This window comes from Perna viridis, chromosome 14 (assembly GCF_037379345.1).
Source record: "Perna viridis isolate PV_CMFRI_1.1 ecotype Kerala chromosome 14, ASM3737934v1, whole genome shotgun sequence".
Classification (NCBI taxonomy): domain Eukaryota; kingdom Metazoa; phylum Mollusca; class Bivalvia; order Mytilida; family Mytilidae; genus Perna; species Perna viridis.
In genome coordinates, this window is record NC_142458.1 from 13,134,479 (window position 1) to 13,142,519 (window position 8,041).

Consider the following 8,041-nt stretch of genomic DNA (forward strand, 5'->3'; position numbering starts at 1 on the left):
TTGCCGCCCATATCACAGGACCTGTCGGGTTTCTTCATGGACACTCTTTCTACTTGATCACAGTAAACGCATGGAAATGACTACCTAACCTTAATTTTAGTTATTTTAGTTTACATTATCGTAAAATCGTTGTATTGGCCACCTACATGTATATTCAGCAATAACCTGTCTTTTTTAAAATAAATCTTATCCGAAAAAATACTTTTAATCTATAAATGTTTTCATTTCAATGAACACTGCCAAACACAAATACATTTTGAAAGAAAATTGCAATCAATTTACCGACAAAAATACCTGTGTACAAGTTATGAGGAGGTATTTAAAGTTGTTTGGCTTACACTTTGATATAGTTGGGACTCTTCTCTTTAGAAATGATGTCTGAAAACGGTGGCCAAAGACTGCATCTCAGCGATTAGGAAGAGGGACTGCAGTGTTATTTATCTTGAACTTTAACAGAGAGCACCAACCTTGATAGTCAAACTCATTGTGTGTTTCGCCCTGACGATTCTTGCTTTAATATATACGACCTAAATCTTGACATTGCTGCCACAAAACTTCTCTTCAGGTATTATCAATAGGAAACAATACCTTTAAACAGCTTACTAACCATTTACTTCAAATGATTCGTCCAAACCATTTTTTTTATAAAACCATAAAGAGGAACCGTAAACTCTTAAAGACATTCTCACCCGGTTCGTTGCCATTAGTATACATGAGGAATAACTGCCACACATGTAGCCAGTGGAGGTAAATTAGACCACATTATATTAAAAAATGGGACGCTGACACCCAAATATACTACAACGTTATATACGCATTGATTTATTATCAGTATGACAAATGTTCCATGTATACCTTACAAATCAGACCAGGTTTTGCCTGCTCCATATTGCGGATGTCTAGTTATATGAAATTGCTTTTGCATTACTGCTTAATCATTTTTCTGTTGTTTATTGTAGTACATTTTAAGTTGGTCCAGACATGCAGTTAGTAATATGGAGCAGGCCAGTAGTTTGTGTTAAGTTTGTCCAGACCTGTAGTTAGTAGGAGGCAATTAATCCATGTTAAGTTTGTCCAGACCTGTAGTTAGTAAGAGACCAGTAGTCCATGTAAAGTTTGTCCAGACCTGTAGTTAGTAGGAGGCAATTAATCCATGTTAAGTTTGTCCAGACCTGTAGTTAGAAGGAGGCCAGTAGTCAGTGTTAAGTTTGTCCAGACTTGTAGTTAGTAGGAGGCCATTAATCCATGTTAAGTTTGTCCATCTTTGTGGTAAGTAGGAGGCCAGTAGTCAGTGTTAAGTTTGTCCAGACCTGTAGTTAGTAGGAGGCCAGTAGTCGGTGTTAAGATTGTCCAGACTTGTAGTTGGTAGGAGGCCATTAATCCATGTTAAGTGTGTGAAGACTTGTAGTTAGTAGGAGGCCAGTAGTCAATGTTAAGTTTGTCCAGACCTGTAGTTAGTAGGAGGCCATTAATCCATGTTAAGTTTGTCCAGATCTGTAGTTAGTAGGAGGCCAGTAGTCAGTGTTCAGTTAGTCCAGACTTGTAGTTAGTAGGAGGCCAGTAGTCGGTGTTAAGTTTGTCCAGACCTGTAGTTAGTAGGAGGCCAGGATTTATTTGATACCTTACATAAATTTACCCCAAAGTGTCATGTTATTTTATGGTATATTTACATGTAGGTGTGAAGCATGTTATCGACAAACATAAACTTATTTCTTATATTCCACGGTGGACTTACATTTTGTAATATGGTGCATAGCTTGAGATCAGGATTTGCCGGCTCTTACCTATGTACTGTTTTTTCATTATCCTGATATTTTTCTTATGTGTACATATGCACATGTACCTGTATATGTAGCTGCATAAAAAGTTATATTTTCTATGTAGGTTTGCGTTTTCTGGTGGCTCATCAGACGCTGTATAAACAAAATGTATTGCATTGTGTTATACATGTACGTATACTTATTGAGGTCAGGATGTGCCTGCTCAATGAAGTTATTTAAACCTTTTCAAAATACATATTGTTTCCTTGGTGTATAGAAAATGACTAATTTGAACTAATAGTTATAGTTTACACATGTTGTAAGCCATTGGCTCATCACATTAAGCTGTTACTTTCTTACATATGTGTGCTTTTGACATGTGTACATATATACTTGCTGTATGTTGGTGCCAGTGTCGCTTTGTACAATATTACATAACGTTTTGGATCTGCAATGTATTACCCCTGATCTTGTATTTTGTGTGTTCATTTGCTACAACATAGTTTACACCAATATAAAAATTTTAAGTTAAACACTGATCAGGTCATCACACACACTCATTGAGTGACGCTTGCTGTAAACATACAATGTGTCCAATTTGTTTGGTCTTTTTTGGTACACCACCTTTGTTAGGTTGGCAATTTTACATGGAGTGAACAAAAAAAGTTGTGTAAGTAAGCTCCCTTTGTATATAAATATGTAATGTCTTGTGTTCCGTTTTTTTAAATAAATGGCATTTTGATTCAAACTATTCCCTTATAACAAAAATCAAAGCCGTTGTATGTGTGTTTCTTCTTTCTCTAGTTGATCACATAAAGGAAAGAATTTAGCATTTTACTCTACCGGTGCACCTGGTCCATGCTCCCAGTTTTCAGTGGAGCTCATTTACTTTTGTTACCTTGTATGTATGATTTTAGTTACTTTATGTTCTTTGTTGTGTATGTCTGTTTTCCATGTCTGGTCTTTGTCCCTGGATTACATTCTTTTGATTACCGTTATAACCATGGTTCCCTTGATTACTCTCTCTTGCAAATGTTTCAGCGAAAACTCAAACATACAATCCAACTGTAACCAAACGTATAGATGTTAATGACAGGTAATGCAAAAATGAATAGTAGTTGTGATACAATACTTGATATACATGTATACTGAGCGGACATAATAACATATACAAACAAAAATATATATTATTCACGTAAAAACCATCTGAATCGAGCTTCATGTAAAATTAATATTAACGTGTTTTCGTTGATAAAGTCCATAATATTACATGCATGTTTCTACTTAACTAAAGATATGGTTTATACAGAGTCTTAGTCTTGTTCTTCTTTGTAATGTCATGTCTGTCTTTGGTCTTTTGTCTCTTTTTCCTCGTTAGGTCCATTATGGTTGTCCGAGAACTAATTGAGTTCCGAATGAAGATTTACTCTCGGGTTTTTAGTATTGGGTGCGTTCAAGGTTAATGCATGAGTACTATTCTCATTTTAGGGTAGAGCAATTTTGTTTGAATACAAAGTCCTGGGTAATACAGATTAAGTTCTACCTCATGTTTCTATAATCCTCGATAAATATGTAATATGGCAATTGAAAAACCGCTATGCATACGGATATTAACCAAGTGTAAAGTTTGCAGAGCGAATTGAACAGGGGAGAGTCAAAATTTTCGATTTTTCAATGAATTGTATCAAAAATAAGATATTTAAACATGTTAATAATCGTAGGCATAGTACTTTTCTAAATCTACATTTTTAAGGTATTGGTTATATGGATCTGTTGGGAATATCACGCAGAACTTTTCTGTTTTATGTGAAGTTCGTCCATATGTCATTAAGTGTCATTTTACATGCTAACTTTCGATTCTAAATATAGAAACAATAAATAAGGAAATTTTTATCGCTTGTTTTCTTATATCATAACTTTTAATGAAGCACATTTTTCGTGTGGAAGAAATAAGGAGGTTTAAAGTGATCCGTCAATTCCATCATATTTTTATCCGGAATTTTCCCTTAAGTACTCCGCGTATGCTTTTGCGCAGTTTTAAATTTGCAATTGTTCATCAAATTGTACTGTAATGTTCATCGGAGAACGTTTCGCCACAGTTCAATTTTGGCGTTACGGATCTTTGCATAAAAATGGCGAAAATAAATTTGCCACGCAACTTCACAGTTTACAGTAATAGAAGATTTTTCATTGTAATTTAGGTTTTTTTTTGTGCCATGTGATTTGTTATTGTCTCATATTCCCCCATAATATCGCTTATAATTATTATTTATTCAAGGGTTAAAAAACGTGCATTACTTTAATTATCAAATGATTAAATATCTAATTATTTTTATATTTTATATGTTTAGTTAAACGAAATATAATTGATTATATACTTCTTATTTACTGAATATATTCCCACTGCCTACTGTCTGTCAAGTTTCATGACACAATGAAAAATCATTTAGCGTTGTAATCAACAGTACTATATTATTAATAATAATTCGTGATGACCTATAATAACATTTTAATTGAAGGAAAACATTAACACCAAGTATTATTTTACGCGTTTCTGCGAACTTCCTGTTGATCAGTAATAACGTCAATACTTACGACTAATTCTATACTTTAAGTTTTTTTTCTGAAAAGGATTGCCGCCTCCTTAAAATACAAACTTTCAGTGAATAGTTAGTTGAAGCAACACATTTTTAACTCTGAAATGAATGAACAACGAAGATTAGTTTGCACGACTAGTTCGGACCGAAACACTACAATTGTGATCTTTAGGATGCTATCAAGTAATTATCTCTCTTTTATCTGTTACAATGTTTTAGAACTAACAAATTGTATGTATAATAATTCATGTGTGTATAGTGTTCGCTATAATTTCGCTAAAGTTTTGGTTGACCATATTTCACACGTACACGATATGATATTTTTTACAGGCCATTGTAGCGATTTCTTAAAAGTATGAAATTTGTGTCGACAGAGATATATTTTGAATACACAGAACTGGTAGTAATATAATTAACGTGAATTGTTGACTAACATCATTTAAGAGAAATATAATGATGTTCACCGTCTTACTAATTTTGTAACATGTAGGGACAAGAAGTGCCAAGTGATAATTAGATATAATTTGATTCAATGAATTGGCAATTAATATTGAAAAGTTTAAATACAAATAAAAATTACTGTTTCGTCACATACAAATGTATAAATATCGCATTTCAAATTTATACACTTTTTTTATCTTTTTAAGTATATGTTTAGACAAATTGGTTTCAAGAGCAATTGAAAATAATACCATTGAATAGAAATTCAAAGAAATGTGAATTGTCTTCTTGTAGGAAATAAGAGCGATGTTATTTACAGCACAAATAAGATGTGGTAAATCTGCTTGTTTATACCTTCATGAGAAAAAAAAAGACAGGTCTTTAATTCTGGTTGTTGCTGCCGGAATTGGATAAGTTGGAAAGAATGCACGTGATTAAAAAGTTTTCTGTTTAAGTATATAATTAAATTAAGTTTGGTATAACTTGAATTAAATGAAAATGTCACAAAAAGGATTCGCAAAAACATAAGAAATTTTTATATAAAAACATGTTTTAAAGATATAGATTTATAGAATAATCATGATAATTATGGAAAACATATATTGTCTATTGAGACGTGATAATTTTTAATGGAAATTAAACTATATATATATATATATATATATATATATATATAGTTTAATTTCCATTAAAAATTATCACGTCTCAATAGACAATATATGTTTTCCATAATTATCATGATTATTCTATAATGTTTTTGGGATATTCTGTGGTATTCTTGGATATTTCTATGAACCCGTAACGAGCTATTCATTCAATACACTGCAGGGTATCATTAAACGAACGGCAAGTTTGTCTATCTGTAGGTCGTGCAGGTAATAACTAAAGGTTACCGTCTCAAGTGTCAATATTACGTAATTGGGTATTCTTTTGATCTCTACCTGTGCACCTGGACTCAAGAACTATGGATTCAACAGACCGTAGAATGCCCAGGCTTTAAATTGCAGATTGCAATTTTAAGTATCAAATTTGAAACACTGATAAATCCAAAATCAAATACTGGTACTAAGGTCCAGGTTAGAAAAAAAAACAATCTTCGTGTATTACATTTAGGATGTTCAATATATTTAGCGTAATATGTTCTGCAAATCAGTCCATGCCAAGATATGCCATTATTTGCACAAAATCGGCCAAATGTGATTATATTGAATTTGTAAAGCAGTACAATTGTTATAGTATGAGCGCTTACATACATGTACTTATACGAGTTTGTACTAATTCTTACATATAAAATTAAACAAAATACCAAGCAAAATTACAGAGGATATTGTGATTATAAACAAGCACACTGGATTGGACACATTAAAGTTCCATGAATTATTCCCCGATGAAGACTGCATGTGTATTTCCCCCATGAACGTCTAAGAATAGTGGAAATAATGTATAATTGACAGGGAAGACATTTCATCTTACGCTTTCAAAGACTTACATTCAATATAAAGCAAGTCTCATGTTAATCTTATAAATGTTAATACTGCATGCATTCACACACTTTCACTATATACAAAATATTTTTTTTAAATAAAAATGTAATATTTGTTTGAGAATATGCTCCGTAAAGTTAATGTCAGAATATAAACTGTAATTATAAGTCATCCAGATCTCTGGAACTCTCCGTAGCTCAGTTTTACCTGGCCGTTCGACAATAGATGCGATATTTGTTTTACATGGGATAATTTCTCACGTTCTCCATAACAAACAGCAATTATATAGTGTATTTGTCGACTTCCGCAAGGATTTCGACAAGGTCTTGAGACGACTCCTGTGGTATAAACTTTTAAAATGTGGCTTGAGTAATAAATTCTTAACAATGATCAAAGCCGTCTATGCGTCTGTACGCTTGCGAATCCGGACAGAAGGAGGACTTTCCGATGCTTTCGACAATTTTCCGGGTGTAAAACAAGGGGAACCACTCTCTCCTCTGTTATTCTTATTTTTTTCATAAATGACATTGCTAACGATATTCAAACAGCAGCAAATGATGCCATAGACTTAAATGGGTATTTGATATACTTAATTCTGTCCACTGACGACATCGCGAAATCGCCCGATACTTTACAAGCTCCGACAATGGAATATACTTGTGAATTCTGACAAAACAGAAGTTGTTGTTTTCCGAAATGGATGGCGACGGGTAGAAAATCGTTTTAATTTTGAAGGAAGGGAATTGAAAATAGTTGACTCCTATAATTACCTTGGAATGTTATTACATTACAATGGGAAGTTCGCTCACACACAGAAACGAGCATCTCAGCAAGGAGGACGAGCGTTATCGTCTCTAATGAACTCGCTTAAAAACTTATTTATCAATACAAATCGTAAGTGTGTCCTTTTCGACACTATGGTTAGCACAGATTTGAGTTACTCCTCAGAGATTTGGGGTTTTCGCAAAGCACGTGATGTGGAACTAGTACATAGTCGTTTTTGTCGATATGCATTCAAACTTAGTAGAAATGCTCCTATATCTGTTTTATATGGAGAACTAGGTCATTTACCCATGTTTATTGTACGAAGATTAAAGATAATTAAATATTGGTTACATTTGTTAAATGATAGACCTAATATAGTGTATAATGTTTACATTTTATTACTAAACGATGTAAATATTGGTAAAAGAAACTGGGCTTCAAATGTTCGTGATTTGCTGTTTGACCTAGGTTTGAATTATACATGGTTGAACCAAGAAAACATAAATGTATCATATGAGTACATCAAGTGTCGTATTGTAGACCAATATTATCAAACTTGGAGTGCTAATATTGCTGATAGCAAAAAAAAACTCTGTCTATATATGTCTTACAAATATTGTTTTGAATTTGAACCATATCTGAATTATGATTTTGATACATCTTTACTATGCAAGTTACGAAGTGATACTTTGAAGCTACAGTTAGAGGTTGGTCGTAATATGAACTCCCTTGAGAACGAATGCCACTTTATATTAGTTTGTCCAGCATTTAGACTTTTTGGATTTCGTTTTTTACCAAGATATCATTGCTCATGGCCAAATGCCTATAAGCTTAAAACTTTGATTACTGCCAAATCTGACAACTTGACAAGAAAATTATGTTTGTATCTAAAAATAGCTTGGAAACATAGAACTGCATTGTTACAGCTACTAGAGTTAGTATTGTATTCAGCTTTGTTTGTTCTCTGCCATTTCTTGTATATGTAATATATGTA

General features: G+C 32.9%; 1 pseudogene; it reads left to right on the plus strand.

The window, feature by feature from the left end:
• The first annotated feature begins 5,559 nt into the window (after positions 1-5,559).
• On the plus strand, positions 5,560-8,041 carry LOC148598263 (uncharacterized; annotated as a pseudogene).